The following is a 23083-nucleotide window of genomic DNA, read 5'->3' on the forward strand; positions in this document are numbered from 1 at the left end:
TCTTAATTAGCCTATCTACCTGAGAGGCAACTTTCAGGGATCTGTGGACATGTACGCCCAGATCCCTCTGCTCCTCCACACTACCAAGAATCCTGCCATTTACTTTGAACTCTGCCTTGGAGTTTGTCCTTCCAAAGTCTACCACCTAACACTTCTCCGGGTTGAACTCCATCTGCCACTTCTCAGCCTACTTCTGCATCCTATCAATATCTCTCTGCAATCTTAGACAATCCTCTACACTATCTACAACACTACCAGCCTTTTTGCCGTCTGCAAACTTTCCAACCCACCCTTCTACCCGCACAGCTAGATCGTTAATAAAAATTACGAACCGTAGAGGTCCCAGAACCGATCTTTGCGGGACACCACTAGTCAAAGCCCTCCAATCCGAATGTACACCCTGCACCACGATCTTCTGCCTTCTGCAGACAAGCCAATTCTGAATCCACCTCGCCAAACTTTCCTGGATCGCATGCCTTCTGACTTTCTGAATAAGCCAACCACGTGGAAACTTGCCAAATGCCTTACTAAAATCCATATAGATCACATCCACTGCACTACCCTCATCTATATGCCTGGTCACCTCCTCAAAGAATTCTATCTGGCTTGTTAGACACGATCTGCCCTTCACAAAGCCATGCTGACTCTCCCTGATCAGACCATGATTCTCTAAGTGCCCATAGATCCTATCTCAGAACCTTTTCCAGCAGCTTTCCCATCACAGACGTAAGGCTCACTTGTCTATAATTACCCGGACGATCCCTACTACCTCTTTTGAACAAGGGAACAACATTCGCCTCCCTCAGATCCTCCGGCACCATTCCCGTAGACAACGAGGACATAAAGATCCTAGCCAGAGGCTCAGCAATCTTATCCCTCGCCTCGTGGAGCAGCCTGGGGGATATCCGTCAGGCCTCGGGGATTTATCCGTCCCAATGTATTTTAATAACTCCAACACCTCCTCTCCCTTAATATCAACATGCTCCAGAGCATTGACTTCACTTATATTGTCCTCACCGTCATCAAGTTTCCTCTCATTGGTGAATGCCGAAGAGAAATATTCAATGGGGACCTCTCTCACTTCCACAGCGTCCAGGCACATCTTTCCACCTGTATCTCTAATCGGTCGTACTTTCACTCCAGTCATCCTTTCGTTCTTCACATAATTGAAGAATGCCTTGCGGTTTTCCTTTACCCTACTCGCCAAGGCCTTCTCAGACCCCCTTCTTGCTCTTCTCAGCCTCTTCTTAAGCTCCCTTCTTGCTACCCTATATGTCTCAATATATCCATCTAATCCTTGCTCCTGAGCGTTATGTATGCTGCCTTCTTCCACCTGACTAGATTTTCCACCTCACTTATCACCGATGGTTCCTTTACCCTCCCATTCTTTATCTTCCTCATCGGGACAAATTTATCCCTAACATCCTGCAAGAGATCTCTAAACATCGACCACATGTCCATAGTACATTTCCCTGCATAAACACCATCCCAATTCACACCGGTAAGTTCGAGCCTTATAGTCTCATAATTTGCCCTTCCCCAATTAAAAATTTTGCTGTCCTCTCTGATTCTATCCTTTTCCATGACAATGCTGAAGGCTAGGGAGCGGTGGTCACTGTCCCCCAAATGCTCACTCACTGAGACATCTGTGACCTGAACTGATTCGTTACCTGATACTAGATCTAGAATAGCATTCCCCCTAGTCGGCCTGCCAACATACTGTGACAGGAATCCGTCCTGGACACACTTAACAAGCTCTGCCCTGTCTAAACTATTGGAACTAATCAGACGTCGATCAATATTAGGGAAGTTAAAGTCACCCATGATAACAACCCTGTTAGTTTTGCACCTTTCTACATTCTGCCTCCTAATCTGCCCCTCGGTATATCTGCTGCTCCTAGGGGGCCTATAGAATACCCCCAATAGAGTAACTGCTCCATTCCTGTTCCTGATTTCCACCCATACTGACTCAAAAGAGCATCCTGCTACATTACCCAACCCTTCTGTAGCTGTAATAGTATCCCTGACCAGTAACGCTCCCCTCCTCCGCTCCCCCATCCCATCCCTTTTGAAGCACTGAAATCGAGGAATATTCAGAATCCATTCCTATCCTGGTGCCTACCAAGTCTCTGTAATGGCCACTACATCATAATTCCATGTATTTACCGAGTTCTCAGTCCATCACCTTTGTTCATGATGCTTCTTGCATTGAAGTACACGCCCTTTAGCCATTCTACCTTACTACCTTTACACCCTTTATTCTGCTTCTCTTTCCTCAAAGCCTCTCTATATGTTAGATCTTGCTTTACTCCATGCACTTCTTTCACCGCTCTATCACTCCGGGTTCCATCCCTCTTCCAAATTAGTTTACACCCTCCCGTATCCATGCTAGCAAACTTACCTGCAAGGATATTGCTCCCTCTCGAGTTCAGATGCAACTCATCCAATCTTTACAGGTCCCTCCTTCCCTAGAAGAGATCCCAATTATCCAAAAATTTAAAACCCTGCCCCGTGCACCAACTCCTCAGCCATGCATTCAACTGCCTTCTCCTCCAGTTCCCACCATCACTACCACGTAGCACTGGCAGCAATCTGAGAACGCCATCCTTCAGGTCCTGTTCTTCAGTCTTCTGCCTAGTTCCCAAAACTAGGAATTTGACTCTAAACCAGGATCAGGCGTGTACTTATGGTCAGTTAGTTTTTTTCGGAGTTTCTATTTTGAAGCAAGATTTTGGTCCGGATGATTGCCACTTGATTGTGCCAGTGAAATGATCAGATTGTGTAAAATTGCTGCATCATCCTCTCACGTATTGAATTGTTTCTGGCTTCTCCAGGCGTTTCCTGCATACATCGTCTTGAATTTGTTGATATTTTATTGTGTATTTCTGATTTCTTTTTTTTTGTGTCAACCACTGGGTCATGTATTCCCACAAGGAACCATTCTCTTTCTGGGAAGAACCCTTCAACTATATCGTGCGGAGGCTTCCAACTATATCGTGCATAGTCTTCTTTAGGAGGGATGCCCTTCTATTGGTTAACTTCTTCTTCTAAGATGGTAACTTCTTCATTTTTCTGAGTTGTGCTTTCATGTAAGTTTAGTGGTGTATACTTCTCATCAGAATTTTATATGGCCTCACGGAGTACTGAGTCGTGTTTCGTTTATGAAAATAATATACTCAGAAGTGTGAACTGACTGTGGTGTAGATGTTTTATCTATGTTCCTCCTTCCTTTTGTCCGACCTAGTGTTATTCTAAACGCGTTCAAGTGTTCATTCCACTTATTTAATTTCCAACTTGATTTCCTGTTTTCCTTTCTAAATGTTCCAGATACTTTAATATCGTTGTAACGAAAGTCTTTATTGGCCTTGCTATATCTTTATTACTCAGCTCTGTTCGGGGAAGCTTCTTAAGCCTCGTAGTAAATTCTGTCGGAAGTTTTCCTTTCATCGCACTATGACCTATGCATCTGCTTGTTAATATCCCAGCAGATCGTAATCATTCTTCGTTTGCGTTGCATCCTGCAGATCTGTCTTTGTTCTACTATCCCGATTGTGACTCTCGTTACGTTTCAGTTTCGGCACTTATCTGGGACAAAGTTCATTATTGTATGCTTAGAACCTATTTTACTGATTCGATAAACTGTTGTAGTTTGACATATGACGATGCATTTTAGATCAAATCGTCCACTAATTTAGCGTTTGCAATTTGATATCCTAATCTCCACAACTTCAGCATATGCGAGGCTTGGTTTAAAGCAAGCCAAAATTATAGTGGGCTTAGAGAGTAGCCCAGAAAAATGTTTAGGTTGGTTTAGAAAATGGTGAGTGTTTTTTTTTTTGTTTTTTTTTTTGTTGGTTAGCGTGATTATCATGCGCCAATAATTCAAATGTTGTTGTATGGATTTCACAAGAATTGGGTGTAACTTATACGGATAGTAAGAACATCAATAAGACATAAGTGTGGGACAGAATCAACAGCTTTTTGATCGTCCAGGTGGAAACATAAAATGTCTCTGCTTTTCAGCTGGCCTTGATTTACAATGGCAGAAATTATCAGTTGTTTTTCACGTCCTTCCACACAATCACAACATGTTTCCTGCTCCTTGAAAGTATATTGCGCTAATCTAAATTAGTGTGGATTAGCTGCGAGATGCATAGAGTAACAATGGTATAAATAGTCATAGTCATACTTTATTAATCCCGGGGGAAATTGGTTTTCGTTACAGTTGCTCCATAAATAATAAATAGTAATAGAAACATAAATAGTTAAATAGTAATATGTAAATTATGCCAGTAAATTATGAAATAAGTCCAGAACCAGCCTATTGGCTCAAGATGTCTGACCCTCCAAGGAAGGAGTTGTAAAGTTTGATGGCCACAGGCAGGAATGACTTCCTATGACGCTCTGTGTTGCATCTCGGTGGAATGAGTCTCTGGCTGAATGTACTCCTGTGCCCACCCAGTACATCATGTAGTGGATTGGAGACATTGACCAAGTTGGCATGCAACTTACACAGCATCCTCTTTTCAGACATCACCGTGAGAGAGTCCAGTTCCATCCCCACAACAACACTGGCCTTACGAATGAGTTTGTTAATTCTGTTGGTGTCTGCCACCCTCAGCCTGCTTCCCCAGCACACAACAGCAAACATGATAGCACTGACCACCTCAGACTCGTAGAATATCCTCAGCATCGTCGGCAGATGTTAAAGAACCTCAGTCTCCTCAGGAAATAGAGACGGCTCTGATCCTTATTGTAAACAGCCTCAGTGTTCTTTGACCAGTCCAGTTTATTGTAAATTCGTATCCCCAGGTATTTGTAATCCTCCACCATATCCACACTGACCTCCTGAATACAGGGGGTGATTGATAAGTTCGTGGCCTTGGGTAGAAGGATTCAATTTTAGAAAACCTAGCACATTTATTTTTCAACATAGTCCACTCCTACATTTACACACTTAGTCCAGCGGTCGTGGAGCATCCGGATATTGGACCTCCAGAAAGTGTCCACAGATGGCTGATTGATAAGATCGTGTCCTGAGGTAGAAGGAGATGAGTTATACAGCTCTCTTTACATGCACATGCAGGACAACTCTTTGAGTGATTATGCAGAAAGTGTGAAGTTAATAACTCATCTTCTTCTAACTTAGGCCACGAACTTATCCATCACCCCGATTAGTTATTAACTGATGAGTCATTAACTACAAACTTTCTGCATAATCACTCAAAGAGTTGACTTGCATGTGCTTGTAAAGAGAGCCGTATAACTCATCTCGTTCTACCTTAGGTCGCGAACTTACCACTCACCCCTCGTAGTTAGTAAACATGCAATAGGCTATATTTTGATGAGTTATTTGTCATTTTTACTTTACTTAATGGATATTATTTCCTTTCCGTCAATAATTCGACACTTCAGGATTTTTACGAAAAATATTGATATGCATTAATGCATAAAGATGTAGATAGTAACTTTTTTGTATCAATATTATTACTGACGGTACTTTTCTAGATGTTACTAGTTTTATACCCACTTTCAGTATATACTTTGCAACCTCGAGTGTTCACATGTCTTCGTTATTGCGTGTGCTTTCATTTTCCTCCCGAATTATGCTTGTTTCTTGATAGTACTTCATCGTATTTTACCAGATATTAAACCTATGCTTCATTATTTCCATGCCTGTCATAAAACTGTGCTTGGGTTGCGAACACTTATGTGCATTGCATGAAATTTCAATATCCTACAGAAACGTTTTTCATCGTTTCTCAACTGATAATTATGTTTTCATAATTATGACTGACGCACTTCATGTGTAAACTTCATCTGGCTATGTATGCACCAAGTTTTATTCTATCTTTAAATTCTACTATGTTTTTCTAATACTCATCTTATTCTCCAATAGGCGGACTCTTTCTGCTCTTGAAGGTTCAATTCCATTTTTTCATCTCTGCCGCTGTTTCGATGTCTTCGTTTTATTACGCAGTTTTAATGTTTTTATTGATGATGCCTCTATTTTAGAGCCATTACACTACTGTGATGATAATACTGCGCGGTATGTTATTATGTTTAGTTCTTCAAATGTTTAGTTTTCCTAAGTATAGTGGTAATATCATTGAGAATATGAACGATTTTTGAAAATTTTGAAGATTTGTTCTGTTTTGCCATGTAAGGTCAATTTGATTGGCCCCTGGCAATAGATCCTGTTCATGTTGTGCTCGAAGTTTAGGTAGTTTCGTCTGTAAGCCTCGCGCCGTCCTAATCATTCTGTGGATTTACTGTCGTGGTCTGGAGATGCTCTTTTCCATAATTTTATTTTCAGTAACACATGGGGTGGTGACACCAACCATATTGTCTTGCATAGGATGGTTGTGGTCTTTAGGTTGGTTTTTTTCAAGATTTTGTGCAAGTTCATGAATTACTTCGTTTAATATGTCTTTTCGGATTCTGTAATTGTTCTGTCGTTCTACTGGTATGACCGGATGTTGTGTCACAACCTAGATGAAGTTTGTCCCCATATACTCTCACGCCAGACTCAAGCTGCACTACTCAATGATATACACGCAATATGAATGTGTTTATGTCTAATGTCCAATCCACGCGCATCTTCTGTAAACTGCTTGAGTGTAACTCAGTTTTAACTGGACTGCTACCCTGAGAAAAAATTTAAGCAGCTGTTGTCTACTGTGTATTTAGGCGAATTTGAATTCTGCTGCATCATTTTCGGGTCTTCTGGTGCGTGCGTGTATATTCAGCAGTGCAACACTAGCGTGTTGCTTCCAGTATCTGATGCAGGTACTTGCACCAGCGCTTAGTCCGGACGAGCTCTGGCGAGCACAAGACAACGGCGGCGCAAACCGAGCCGGTAGACACCTCTATTTTCCAATAGCAAATTTACACCTCCGGCAAGTTTTGGCTGCAGCCGCTCCCTACATGGAGAACAAATGCTGTCCAGAGCACACACCGACCAGGGTACATACGGATATCCGTTTTGGAATACCGGTGGCATTTTATTTTATTGCTGATATTATGTTTCCCTTTTCTCAGCTAAAGCTGGTAACACTAGAGATAAGGGTATTGCCAAGTACACTCATTTCTCAATTGCAAGGATATTCCGGACTATTCTGATGAAAACTGTCTCGGTTAATTTTAATAACAACGGTATTCTTTTGTTTAGTTTTTAATCGATATGTGACAATAGTACACCAATGCTTCATCAGATATTGTAGAAATTTCACAAAATTAGTATAGTTTAGATATTTTAAGAACTGTTCTTAACAATGAGTGTGAGAGAGAATCAAATTATTTTTGTAATCACCGCAACAACATGAAACAACGTTCTGGATAACAAAGTGACCATAGTTTCTCGCTAAACATTATACTCAAAATTAGTATTACTGGTTCATTCCAATCGCATCGTCGAACAGGTGAATTCTGACAAGAACACAGCGCATACGTGGCGTATGCGGAGTCATTGTGCATTGTACAGAACCAGGGTCTGTCACAACTTTCCTTCACACGGTTGACTGTGAGGGGCATCTCAGGTCGTTGTCAGGTTAACTGCAGGTTTTTTGATATTACGAGCATGCAGGGATAAACTAAACATTTCATTTTATATAATATCAGCTTTTGACTATCGTTTCCAGAGTAAATCCTACTGAAGACATAAAACAGCACATAAATTACTCGCTTGCAGGGAGTTTTTATCACATGCGACAATAAACTTACTTAATCCAATTCCAAGTGGTGTAAGTGACCGGGAATTTAATGCGTTTAAACTTGTTATGACATGTTTTTCAGGGATCGATGTGGAAAACTACCTGGTGATGCAGAATAAAACGTGCAGCGTTCTCCATGGAAGCCCTTCCCAAACAATGTTCAAGTGCGATCACCTGAAGAGTTAAATCTATTGCACAATTTCAACATGATAAAAATAGATCAGACTAAGTGTTTGTTCAGGGATCTGTAGATATAATGATTGAAGAGGTACTCGCATAAATTGACCTACTCGTTGCGTACAAGAATTCTTAGAAGAAAGGAACTCAGAGGCGTGTTAGCAGATTAAAGAGCTTATCGGTGATTCAGATACAGAATGGGATATCCAGCAATTTACAACATCGTCAGAATTTACTATCCTGTACTCGCAGCTGTCGGTATTTTCCTGGTAAGGTGCTGGGACTGACTCTTATTTTCGTACTTGCGCCGAATGCACTCCACTGACGGCTTTCGACATTCTCTTTATCTTACCACCGAGATGTTTAGTCTATTGTATTATTTCAGACAAATGGGAACTGTGTGAGAAGAAAATACAAATATTGTGTTCTGCAATGTAATTATTGATGCCTAACTAGTTTAAATCTGTCTTGGAAATTGAGTACAGTTACAATTCAATTCTGTATATCCAGCCACCACTGGGCAATCCCAACACGATTGTATTCAAAATATCGTACAGGACAGCTAAGAAAGCTGACAAGAAGGCAGTGTTTAGTTTAATTTGGTCACTCCCTCGCCATATGAATGGAGTTTTCCGTGGGTTACCTTTTCAAACGTAAATACGATTATACACTCACAACGCAAACATTTGCCATTGGTGTCCGGGATAAAGGCATGTGCTGTCTTGCAGAATTCGCCAAATCCACCTTTTCCATAGAAGTAATGAAAATCCAAATTGTCATGTCTTTTCATCACGTTTTCGAATTCCCCACATTAACTTATCAATGTTATCGTCACTCTGAAATACATTTATTTTGAAGTTTTCTTCTGTGTTATTCTGATAAGAACTTGCTGGAAATCTATAAACAAATTCGTGACCTTACTGAGTTGATTTGCTTTTGTTTCTTTTTTTTAAAAAACTTTAAAACAAGTTTCTCTGTGTTTCTTCAAATAAGCATACTTTTGTCCCGTAAGCAGTGACACGAGCCCCAGGCTTGGAGGGTTTGCTGCTATCTCCGTACCGCAAGGAGGAACAGCAGAAGAATAAAGGCTCTTGTGAACGGGAATGATATGATATCCTGGCCCAGGCAGCCTTGACAGCCGTTTAGCACCTCGTGCGATCAGAAGCTTTCGTCTGCCAACTCGAACAACCTCCGCTGACAGCTGCAATACATTCCACTGAGTTTACAGATACAACTTAAAATATATATTTATTCCATTTTCGGTAGTCAATTTAACGCACGTCATAAAGTTAAATACTGTGAATTTCAAATAAGTCACCCAGTATGTTCTGTTCCTCCTAAATCACCAATACCTTTAAACAATGGGAATGTGCTCGATATGTCCTGTGCTGCGTGCAACAGGTATCATAGTTAACAGAATAAACGGAAGGTTTTCGGCTGTTACTTAAAACATAATAACGCACCCCGTTGCTTTGTGGTCTCTTTACCTCAGAACATAAATCAGCGGAGGTATCTGCTGTAAGTTGCTTGTGCACTTTCAGTCTTATCAGCTGCAGTCTATTATTTTTACTGAGGAACTCAATTCACAGTCGCCAACGTGGGGACTAGGAGATATGTTAACATGCTTTATATTTTTTTTCAGTTAATTTAACGGCGATTGTGATCCTATCCCGGGGAAAATGTGGCCTTTCCAAATGCATCACCCGCTACTTGGTGGCCATGGCAGTAGCAGATTTGATGGTCGTCATCGTGGCTGTTATTTTCGAACAAGTTAATTTTATCTATGTCTTTGCTAATTTCCTCTTCAGAACTCCAGGTTGTGCTGTAATAATTGTTCTGCGGGCCGCAAACTCTGACTGTTCCGTTTGGTTTACGGTCGCCTTTACTTTCGATCGCTACATCGCCATCTGCTGTCAGAAGCTGCGAAAAAGATACTGCACCGAGAAAACAGCGATTGTGATGGTGGTATCTGTATGTACAGCGTGTTACGCAAAAGCTCTGCCATTTTACTTTGCTGTGCATTCTAAACGCTGTCTCGTCACAACAGCATTCTTAACGTCACCCTTCTGGAGAGCATACCAGTTATGTGACGGTATTCTGACTGCAGTGGCTCCAATCTGCTTAATGCTTCTGTTCAATACATTAACTGCCAGACATATACTAGCGGCAAATAAAGTCCGCCGGGTACCGCGGAATATTAGCGACAATCAGAAGGATGCAGAGGTGGAAAGTCGGAGAAAGTCGATCGTTTTATTGTTCGCTATATCAACCAATTTCATTTTACTGTGGACACCCAGAGTTGTATATTCTATGACCTGGCAAGTGGAAAATTATACCTACAGAGACAGATACCACACCAACCCAAGATATATCCTACAGCAGCTTGGCTTTATGCTGGAGTTTCTCTGCACTTGCACCAACACGTATATCTACGGACTAGCACAGAAGAAGTTCAGGGAGAAGCTGAGGACTGGATTAAAATATGTGCTTACATTAAATTGGTTTACATTGTCAATAAAAAGCAAACGAGATTCGCCGAGTTAGCGTTATTTTTCGAAAGTATTTACTTTCAATTTCGGCGTCGTGCACTGCTGTGTTTATATCTCACTGTATGACTCATTAGCGTCAATAGAGCAAGCTGATTTGGCAGAATAAGCAACGACAATTTGATTGTTCGGACCTATAGAATTGACCCATACATCACGAAACCCCTGCTTATTGTGGTTGATGGAAACGCAATACAAAACAATGAACGTCAACCAGAATTCATATATTATACAAATAAATGTTGACTAATGAGTTACAGAAACTGAAACACGATTGTTTGTCTATTTATTATTATTATTTCAGATTTCCTCCTCTGGAGTACATGAGGCTTTAATAGTCTTTGAAATAGCTGTTGCCGGAGGGGACTTCCGGGTCATCAAGGGAATGGCGGCGTAAGGAAAATGTCTCTCGACAAAAAAGAAGGTAAACTGCCCCAAAATCGAAATTAGACAAATACTTAATATTGTATAACTATATTAATAAAAGGGGCAAGGATGATGTCTAAGAACAAGATTAAAAATTCCGCTCCGAAGGCTGATAAACACAAAGAGACGCAGCAAGGCGACGGGCCTAGCTCTCCCACGGCAAGCCAGGACGGAGATAATGAGGAAGACTCTGTGAATCTGTCTTTGATTCTCAGAGACATTCGCGAGTTCCGACAAGATAACAACAAACAACTGGAAGATATTAAAGGAGACACAGTAAAAACTAATTTGAGGATAGATGAAGACGAAGCGAGGATTGTAAGAATTGAGGAGAAACTACAAAACGCAGAGGAAGTGATAGCAGAAATGCTAAAGCTACAAGAGCCGCTCCAGTTGAAGCTAATACACCAAGAAGACCGCTCAGGAAGGGAAAATGTGAGGATCTGCGGAGTTCCTGAAGGAACTGAAGGTAAACCCGGATTGATGATTCCCTTCGTGGAGAAGCTGCTTAGAGAGAACTTTGATATACCGGACTCAAAAGACCTACAGATCGAAAGGGCTCACCGCGCGTTGGCACCACAGCCTCCGGCAGGCGCCCAGTCCAGATCGATTCGAGTCAGATTTCTCAGTTACAGAACGAAGGAAGAGGTGCTTAAACGGGCATGGCAAAAGAAAGGTTTCATGTGGAGTAACTGTAAAATCAATTTAGACCACGATTACGCACCGGGTGTCCTTGCCAGACGGAAGGAATATGTGGAAACACGGAGAATCCTGAAGGAAAACAACTTCAGATTCCAGACCCTGTATCCAGCTCGGCCGAGAGTCTCTTACGACGAAGGGACAAAAATTTACGCTACGGCGGAGGAGGCAACGTCGGTCCTGGCGGACCGGGGACTACCTATTAAAGTTATCACCCAACCGGAGTCGCTACTGGAGAGGACTCGGCAGAAGTCGTGGCAGCCAGTGCGGCGAGGACGGTCCACACGAACCAGAGTGTGAAACTACAAGGAAAAGCTGCAAATAATCAGACGCGAATGTACAGAGAGTACAGATTAATGAAGAGAAATGACTGAAAAGAGTAAATCGGACTTAAAGGTAAAATGAAAGCTGCTAACTGAAAATAAACTAGACAGAATAACTTGAAAGATAGCAATATGGTCGAGACATAAATAGGAGAGATTTCTCTATGATTATTCACACTGCGGAGGGCCCTTTGACACAGGGTCAAGATAGAGGTTATCCCTCTGAACTGAGGCGGGTTCAGGCCTCACTGTTGAAAGTCGGGGAAAATTTTCAGATGTTATACGTTCAAAAATGCCTAGGGTGTGGTCATATGTTTTAGTTTACTGTTGAGAAGGGATTGCTTACTGTTTGGTTAGAAAAGGACAGTGTTTTTTTTTCTACTAGAGAAAAATGTAAATTGAACTGGTAAAATTATTTCCTATAATGTTAATGGGATTTTGAAACCAATTAAAAGAAATAACATTATGTCTAAATTGAAAAAAGAGAGGGCACAAATAGCTTTCCTCCACCAGGAAACACATATGAGCCAATCCGAACATGAAATATTAAAACGAATGGACTTTAAGCATGCACTTATGCATCATATAAATTGAGCCGCAAAAGAGGGGTAGCTACTTTAATATCAAGTACTCTTAATTATGAACATATTTCAGAGACTAAAGAGAAAGATGGACGATTTGTAAAAATTACAGGAAGAATAGAAGGTACACAAATAACATTGCTGAATGTTTATGCTCCAACAGGTTGTGAATGGTCATTCTATAGACACATTTTTAACCTAATGGTCAACTCTCAAGGGGTAGTAATCCATGGAGGGGATTTTAATATTAGGTTGAATCCTGCATTAGATTCTTCAAGAACAGTTACTCAGAATAAACCTCTGACTCGGAAAATGAATTTATTGATGGAGGAGTTGGGAATTATAGATGTGTGGAGGGAATTACACCCCACTAGTAAAGATTATACACATTACTCTTTCCCTCATTCAGCCTATTCAAGGATAGACTATGTCTTTATCTTTAATACAGATAGACTCAGGATAAAAAAAACTCTAATATTGCAACAATTGATCTGTCAGATCATAGCCCAGTCTCTATGTCTCTAATCCTGGAAAGGAAAATGAGGAAAACACTATGGAGGCTAAACTCACATATACTCAATAACCTGAAAGTAATGGAGAGATTAAGGGGAGAAATCAAAGAACACCTAGACCTTAATGACACGGGAGAAACATCACCAGTGATCTTATGGGATACATTGAAAGCTGTACTGAGAGGAAAAATTATTTCCATTACTACTCACATGAAAAAAATCAATGCACAAAAATTAGCAGACCTTCAAGGAAAATTAAAACAACTTCAAGTTGTAGAGAGCAACGAAAGTAATTCTAATTTAAAACAGGAAATTAAGAAATTGCAAAGTGAAGTTGATGATATTTATACATTGGAAACTCAAAGAAATTTTCTTTACCTGAGACAAAAGAATTATGAAGTAGGAGGTAAATCAGCTAGATTGTTAGCATATAAATTACGAAAACAACAAGCAGACAATACAATTCATAAAATAAAGAATCCAAAGACAAAGCATGTGGAGAGTACCATAGGGAAAATTCAAGAGAGCTTTGAAACATATTATCGACAGCTGTACTCCCAACCCCGGGCCTCCAATGAGCCCTATATAGACACTTTATTGAATTCTTTAGATCCACCCAAATTTACAGATTTACGAAATGAATGCCTATTAGAACCAGTAGCTGTCAAAGAACGGAATGTGGTCATTTCTGTATTAATGGCTGGAAAGTCTCCACGTTCTGATGGGTTTACCTCAGAGTGGTACAAATCACTGAAGTGACAGTTAGCCCCATTACTACTTAACACCTTTAATTGGATTTTGCAGACAGCAGAAACTTCACCTTCCCGGAGAGAAGCGATTATTTCAGTTATTCCTAAAGAGGGTAAAGGTAAACTAGAATGTGGTAATTATCGGCCAGTTAGCGTTCTTAATTTAGATTACAATTTATTTACATCTATATTAGCGCGCCGATTGGAAAAGCTTTTACCTGGCCTAATCCATTGAGTCCAGACTAGATTTATTCAACAAAGTCAAACACAGGACAACATAAGGAGAACTCTACACATACTATCAGGTTATTAAGAACGGGACAGAGACAATGGTAGTGGGATTAGACGCTGAGAAAGCTTTTAATTCAGTTAGTTGGGCATCCCTATACAGAGCGTTAGGAAGCTTCGGCTTTCAAGAAAAGTTTATTAAAGTAATCCAGACTTTATATGACAGCCCTACAGCTCGAATTAAGATAAATGAGGACCTCGCTGGCTCCTTTATTTTAGAGAGAGGAATTAGACAGGGATGCCCAATTTCTCCTGTCCTTTTGCCCAACTAATAAGACAGAGGGAAATTGTAACGGGTATCAAGGTGGCAGGGATTGAACAGGAAGTGGCGTTATTCGCAGATGCTGTTTAGTCTATCTGAGTGAACCAGAAAAATCATTTATATCATTGTTTACACTGTTGGATGACTTTGGGAAAATATCAGGTTATAAAATAAATGTACAGAAAACGCAGTTTATGTCCCTAAATTATACACCATCCAATAAACTGCAGGATACATAGTGGGAAGCTAAATCATTAAAATATTTAGGAATAACTCTGCCGAAGGATCTTTCAACGCTGTCACAGCTAAATAATGGGCAATTAATTTCAGAGATAAGAGCAGATATGCATAGATGGAACCTTATCTCCTTTTTAAGTTTAAATTCGAGGATACAACCATAAAATGAATATTCTTCCTCGGTTACTCCATCTTTTCCGGACTTGACCTGTGGGGGTGGATGAGAATCAATTCAGGGAATGGGACAAATGGATTTCCCGCTTTATCTGGCAAGGAAAGAAACCCGGAATTCGATATAATACCAGACAGTTAGGGAAGGAAGGAGTAGGTATGGTACTTCTTTGTTTGAGAAATTATTTTTATGCTTCACTGATAACCTCTCTGTTGTTTTGGTGTAACAGGGAATATACGGCTAGATGGAAGGAAACAGAATTTGCATTGGTTGACAGTTTTCCTCTGCAGGCCTCAATAGCAGACAAAGGATTGATGGCCCAATTGGAAAAGTTTGAAAACAGTTGGATAAAACTTACATTAAAAGTATGGCAGAAGGTGGTTAATTCATGTGGAATCAATAACATGCTAAAACTTTTCAGATGGTGTGCATATGATACCGAATTCCTTCCCAACAGAGGAGATAAAAGATTTGAACCATGGAAAAAGAAAGGTCTTACAACCTACCTCTCATTTATTCATAAAAGAGTATTACAAAGTTTCCAAATCCTGCAGGGCAAACATAGCCTAGAACACAATGAATTTTTTAGGTACCCTCAAGTACGACACTATGTTAACCAGAGTTGTAGATATACAGACATATCAACAGTAGAATTACAATTTTTCAAGATTCTGAATTCGGCCTATAATTCAATACCAAGTAAATCATTTCCTCGATTATATAATGCACTCTCTCATGCTAAAAATGTAAACACATTGTATATTAAAGAGAAGTGGGAGAAAGAAGCGGGTTGGTACATTTAGAGGAGGCTTGGAGGAAAATATGCAGCTTTCAGTGGTCTTCGACTAACTCTTTGACTTGGAGAGAACATTGTTGGAAAAATATTATGAGATACTTCAAGACCCCATATCAGGAAAAATATAAAGACACAAACGTGACGTGTTGGAGAAGCTGCGGCTCCAAGGAGGCAAATCATTTCCATATTTTTTGGGATTGCCCTAAATTAAGTTTATATTGGAAAGGTATTCATAGAACATTAGTTAAGGTACTTAAGACCCAGATACCGCTGAACTTTGAGACGCTCTATTTGGGGCATGTATTGTTTCTTGAACAGAAGAAAGATATAAAGTTGCTGCAGGCCATTTTAGCGGCAAGTAAGAAATCAATCACTAGAAAGTGGCTAAATCCAATACCACCTACATTAGAACATTGGCACGAAATTATATTGGAAATATTTAAAATGAAAAAGATTACTTACTCTCTGACAATTGAAACAGAAAAAATTTATCAAATTTGGAATAAATGGATTGAATATATAACCCCAAAGCGAGCAGACTTTAGATGACTCTCCTTATGATTTATACTGCTCTTCTCATCAACACAGTAATATTGCTAACGTAAGCACCCCTGGTCTAAATGTTCACTGTTTTTTTTTTTTTTTGGAAAATGGAGAATTAACACAAGTAAAGGAAAAGATTTGGGAAACGGATAAAAAATTAAAAAATTAAGTGAATAAGTACATAAGGATTGGATCATTTTTTGGGGGGTAGGAGCAAGCATGAACAAGTTAGGATATAAACACCTACAATGGTAGTTACATAAGTTTATATACAAGAATTTGGACCAGAAAGAAATGGTCCAGAAGCGATATATGGAAATTATTATTAATCCACTATTATGACTATTTTTCTTAACAACTAATATCATTACTCAGCCTAATAGAGTAGAATTTCAACTGCACATAATTATTTATTTAAGTGTCTAATATCTTTTTATATCATCTTAATGTGTACTTAGGAATGTATAAATAATTATAGTTTTATACAAATATAAAAAAAATGGAAAAGGTTATACATGTGAAAAAAGTTCGTGATACTTGTAAATTTTTTATCCAAATAAAAATACAATTTTAAAAAAAAAGAAATAGCTGTTGCCTTCGTCCGTACGGTAACATACATTTTGTAGGCACACACATCAAAAACAACTGGTTCTGGTCTCCCGAAAATGGAAAAATATGGAAAAAATACAAAAGATGCTGTGAGTATTCACCAGGATAATGCCTAAGTTGAGTGAAAGTCATAACGTTATGGAACACTACAGAACAGAGACAGGGCCTTCAGGACATCTATCTCTGCCGATCTGTCAATGTCCCTCGACCCAAGGACCTGCACCATGAACTGACACACAATACTCCTTCCATCCATGCCCTATCAAATTTCTCTTCAGTTTTGAAATCCAACCTGGCACTCCGCTGCTAGCTCATTCCACACACTCACCACCTTCTCTGTGCAGAGCTTACAACTTATCTTTCTATTAAACATTTCATCTTTCGCCCTTAACTCATTGCTCTGAAGCCAGCCTTAAGCAATATCAACTGAAAAGGCCTTCTTGCATTTATCGTTTCTGACTGATGCTACCCGACTTGCTGAGTTCATCCAGCGTGCTGAAAGTGTTACTTTGATCACAGCATCTGCAGATTATTTTGTGTTTATGTTGCTTGCATTTATACTTCCCATACCCCTCATAATTTTCTACACAGCTATTAAAACTCAGGTCATTCAGAGTGAGTCTGTGGCTGTGGCAGTAAGCAACTCCAGGACGGGTTATTTCGTCTCGACGGCTCGTAGATGGTGGAGTTATTTTTGGAGATTCTGCGGTTTGATGTTTAGTTTTCCTGCCCGGTATTTGTTGCTGGAATGTTCTGTTTCTCTCTTCGCACGTTTGATGGTCTTGTTGTGTGGGTTTGTTTTTATAAACAACATCCATGGTGTTCTGTTGTTTTGTGGCTATCTGTAAGAATACGAACCTCAAGGCTGCATACTGTAAGCATTCTTTGGAAATAAATATGCTTTAAACTTTGAACGGAGTTTTTAAAGCGTCGACGTTTTGAGACGATACTGTCGTCGTCACGTCACGGACCAAATCCTTGACTCCATATTTCTTTCCATAGATGCTGCTTGATGTGCTGAGTTCCTCCAGCATGTTGTGTGTTATGAACATTCCCCCTTGCGGCCAGCACTTGAGTAGTTAGGAGTTCAACCGTTTTTAACTTCTTGTATAAAGGCAGGAGCTCATGGGTGGAAGTCAGATAAAAAGAAGAGAGCAATTGCTCTATTGGAGGTATTTCATTGACTCCTCATAGCAAAATAAACACCTGGCAGCAGATCCAGTCAGATTTTGTAAAGTTGCAAAAATAAGAAGTTTTGCTGTAACGAGAGTTTTCTGCTTTTGCTGTTGAACAGTCTGTAGGTTGGATAGATCGGTGACCTCAGAAGACTCGGAGAATGCAGCAATGAAGAAAATAACAACAACGAATTTTATTTCAAGATAAAGCACGGAATGGGCTCTTTTGGCCCTTCCAGCCGTACCGCCAGCAAACACCGACTTATTTCTAAATTTATCACGGGACAATGGCCAATTAACTTGCTAACTGGTAGATCTTGGACGTGCTTGGAAATTGGGACACTCTGGGGAAATCCACGCAATCCACGAGTACGACGTACAAACTCCAGACAAAGGGCATAGGGATTGAACTCCAAACTCTAAAACCCAGAGCTGTAATAGAGTCGGACTAACCGCTACCAGATGGTAGAGCCCGGAGATTGAGAACTGAAGGAAATTTAACTTCATACTCTGCAGTTCAACCGGTGGTTTCATATTCTGTTGATAACACAGATGATGTTTGTATGTACCAATCAATTAGAGGATCGGCCGTACTGGATTGGGTATTGTGCAATGAACCCGAGGTGATTAGAGAGATTAAGGTGAAGGAAACCCGTACGAGGCAGTGATCATAACATGATTCAGTTCACTGTGGATTTGAAAAAGAGAAGCCGAAATCTGATGTGTCGGTATTTCAGTGGAGTAAAGGAAATTATAGTGGCATGCGAGAGGAACTGGCTAAAGTTGACTGGAGAGGGGCACTGGCGGAAAGGAAGGCAGAGCAGCAGTGGCTGGAGTTTTTGAGAGAAGTGAGGAAGGTGCAAGGCAGGTATATTCCAAAAAAGAAGAAATTTTCGAATGGAAAAAGGATGCAACCATAGCTGACAGGAGAAGTCAAAGCCAAAGTTAAAGCAAAGGAGAGGGCATACAAGGAAGCAAAAATTAGTAGGAAGGCAGAGTATTGGGAAGTTTTTAAAAGCTTACAAAAGGAAACGAAGAAGGTCATTATGATTATGAAGACACGTAGTCCTCTTTTATTGTCATTTAGTAATGCATGCATTAAGAAATGATACATTATTTCCTCCGTGTGATATCACAAAACACAGGACAATCCAAGACTGAAAAAAACTGACAAAACCACGTAATTATACCATATAGTTACAGTGTAACAATACCATAACCTGATAAAGAAGTCCGTGAGGACAGTAAAGTTCAATGTTTCTGAAATGACCCACATCTCACGCGGACGGGAGAAGGAAGAAAAACTTTCCCTGCCAGCCGACCACAATTCGACTCAGAGTCATCCGAAAACTTCGAGCTTTGATTAGCTCTCCGACACCAAGTACCGAGCGCCACCTCTGCCCGAATGATTCCTTCTCGTTCGCCAAAAGCAGGCAAGGCCGGGGATTTTGAGGCCCACCCTCCGAAAGGTTCACAACCACACAGTAATGATAGCAGCGAACGGGCGTTTCAGAAATTTGTCCAGATGCTCCTCTGTACTTTCACGTCCATTCTCCATCAAATCAGAATTGTCCACGGTCCCTATTTAACAGATTCGATTATCATTTTCACTAGAGAGCTGCGCACGCGCAGCGCGCCGCCATCTTCTCTTCCCTGCCATCAGTGGTCTCGCCAGAGATTTTTTCTTGCTGGTGCTACGGAGGGGCTGCATTATTCAGTGATGGTGTTGTGGAATGCACTGTATGGTAATATGTATTCACAAGGCCAGACGTCAGTTTGAAGCATTCTGTGCCCACAATAAATGCCTCTGTTGATTCACAAGCAACAGCAATTGATAAATATAATATAGAACTGAACTGTTACAGTGTCAACCGCACCGGAGACAACCTAGGCTACACGGAGCATAAACAAAAAAAAAAACAGAACATCCGAGCAACAGCGGACAAAAGGAATCACGCACCAATCTCGTAATCAGCGTCAAATGCGTGCTTTTCAAATGAAAAACATAAAACGACCCCACTGCTATTCGCATTACATGGACAACAATGCCAAAAGATACACCGTTATTAAAGACAAATAAGACAAACAACATATGCAAGGCTTTACCAGGCGTTGGACAAATCGTACTCTGACCATGCAATAACTCAGTTATTCAGGGTATTGAATTTAAAACAAGAATCAACAGAATCACCCCTTGGAAGTCTAAGCAAAACCAGTAGGCTTAATAGCAGTAAATGTAATATTTTAGGATTTGCAGGAAACGTAAGGACTGTGGTGTATCCACTACAAAATAATAATAATAATAATCAGCATTAGTCTTGGCCCAACTTTTTAAAAAATCAACTGCACTCACCATTAATATTTTCAGAGAAGCACAATCCGTCTGTTGCTGTGACTGGTGGCGAAAGCATCAATGATTTTCTGGATGTCAAGTGCTTTGGTCCTCCGGCTGTTTATGGCCAACAGGGCCAAGCTGCTGTTCCGAGCATCGCCGCTGCTATTCCTTAAGTAGTTTTTGACGCGTCTGCGGCAAGAGAAACTCCGTTCACATGAGGCAGATGTAATAGGCAGAGTCAGGGATATGCAGATTAGTTTGTATAAATCTATAAATGCATCGCAGTATGGTCTCATTAGAGCTAGAAATCCCACTGTCTGTCCTTGCTTTTCATTTGTTTCCAGCAGATGCCGAACCTGATGTAGCTCTGCAGTCCGGTTGACTTCAGTCACTCCATAGTATTGGGCCATTGGCCAAAGACAATTCTTGTCTAGGAAGAACTTGTGTTTGGCACATAATGCTGAGACCCCAGTCAGAACACTCCCAGTCTGAACTGAGAACCGTCTTTTCATTTCAGTCAGAAGTCTGTCTATAACTGGATAGAAACAGTGGTTGCCAAGGTCATCAGAGGATGTGACAGGTGTGCGTTCAGTTTGGGCCTCAACAACAAAATCATGTAGGCGGCGGGGTGGCTGGGCCTGTCTCCTTTCATGTGCTCTGCTCTGTATACCAGCCTTGACGCACAGGTCCCGAGCTCTTGTCTGAATTTCACTCCGTGATTCCTCTCCCCGTTTTGCTGAGAGTGCATCGATAACAGACTGAGCCAAGTCCACAGCCGATGAAAGCTCCAAACTGGGAGATTGTAGCTGGTCTGACATGAACTTGGTGACTCGGAATAAATCTTCAAACAGAGTGAGAAGTAAAGCAAACTGCTCGTCAATCAGTCCACTTACAGCTCTAGCCTCCGTTTTCCTCCGTGCATTTGGTTGACCCATAATATCCTGTAGTGTAGCTAGAATGGCAGGGATTGATTTCCTTATAGGCCACAAAGCGGTATAGTGGCACGCCCAGCGTGTATCTGACAATTTCTTCAACTCCACGGGCTCTGCAGTTGATTCCAATTCTCTCTGTTTCTTCATGAAAAGATCGTGGGCAACAGAGTTTGAAAAGAAGTTGCAAAGCAGCTGCACAGTTTCAAAAAACTCACCCGCTTGTGGTACATTGCTCACAACATCCACTAAAACAAGGTTAAGTCTGTGAGCATGGCACTGTACATATAATGCCCGCGGGACCTCTTTCCTGAACCTCTCTTGTACCCCGTTATTGCACCCGGACATCAGTGCCTCCCCGTCATAACACTGAGCTATATACGCGTTCTTATCCATAACACACTCGCAGAGTGCCTGTTCAATGCGTTTAAGAAGCGACTCTGCGTCCAACCCTTCTGCTGGAGTGAAGTGCAAGAATTCTTCAAGCACTGTTTCGTTATTCAAATACAGCACACCACTGATATTTGCTCCTTTTTACTCAAGTCTTTACTTTCATCCACCACGATGGCAAAATGTCCAGCCTCCTTCATTTCCGCACTTATTTGACGTCTGACCATATCTGCCATAATACCCATAATTTCATTTTCGATATCGTGATGGGTGTCTTTTGCATTTCCAGGGTTGTCGCTAATTTTTAGCTACAGTCTTATCAAACTTCCCAATTACACTGAGCAACTCAACAGAGTTTCCCCTATTGGCAGATCCATCATTCTCCCGGTGTCCTCGCTGGGCAATGCCTTGGCACGCAGTATAGCGCAGAGACTCAACCACTGCTCTCATATACTCACGATTTTCTTGGACAATCTTTGCATGTCCTTTATCAAGCATATTTCCCAATCTTCAACCGTCTTGTTTTCTCAATTTGAATTCGACCCATGCCTCCATAGCAAACTGATGAGCTGCACTTACATGGTGGGTTTTGAAAGCTGTTGTAGCTTTCCGCCGGTTGCGGTAACCTGTGACAGTGAAGGTAGGCTCAGAATTGAACCCGTGTCCTCCACGCAGGAAATGCCTGCATGGGAAGCAGTATGTAGCATCCTTTGTGATTGAATATTCCAGCCAGGAGTACAGGTCAAACCAGCCGCAAATACTGCTTTGCTGATTGCCAAACTGCTGTGAAGGGTACTGTTTCAATGCTGGCCGACAGGGTCCTTCCTCAGGCTGCTGGATAACATCGCTACAGTATTCCCACTCGCACTAAGAGCAGCTTCATCCACGTTCTCTTCCGAATCCCGTTCCATTTCTTGTTCGTCTACTTCGCCCTCACACTCCTTCGATGAACTGCTGTCGTCCTCATCCCTATGTACTTCTTTCTGCAAGTCACTTTCAATTAAGACATGCTCAGGTTGAGACACCACTGATTCCCCTGGATGAGGTCGTTTTCTCACTAAAAAATGATCCATTTTGCACGCCGGCCAAAATAATGCACGTGCCAGCCCCACGCTCGTTTCTAAAAGCACAATGTGCGCGTGTGGCACCCGTTAGTCTCGCGAGACCATTGATCTGCGCCTGGATGTAAACTATCAATCTCTCGCGTGAGGGAGAGTGAGTGACATCACCACCTTAAGTGATCCTAGATGAGCTTAACTGATCTGAGGACAGCAACAGCAAGACATTGACAACGAGCGAATAAACAGAAGTGTAGAGTGGATCTGATTGAGTTTATAACTTTATTGCTGCGTGGGTGCTATGGTAATTGGGAGCGCTGTTTCACGAGGTCAACTGGAGATACAAGCTGTATTCAAAACTATATAGAGAAAGCAAAGCAGCTGCAGTTAATTTCTTGCTGGCGCTATGGTGGTGCTATTGCAATTTCTGCTGGGGCTATAGCCCCAGCTAGCACCATCTTAGCGCCGCCCCTGCCTGCCATGAAGAGGGAAAAGATTAACTATGCAAGAAAGCTAGCAAATAATATCAAAGTGGATACTAAAAGCTTCTTCAAGTATATAAAG

Source organism: Mobula birostris, chromosome 29, assembly GCF_030028105.1.
Source record: "Mobula birostris isolate sMobBir1 chromosome 29, sMobBir1.hap1, whole genome shotgun sequence".
Lineage (NCBI taxonomy): Eukaryota > Metazoa > Chordata > Chondrichthyes > Myliobatiformes > Myliobatidae > Mobula > Mobula birostris.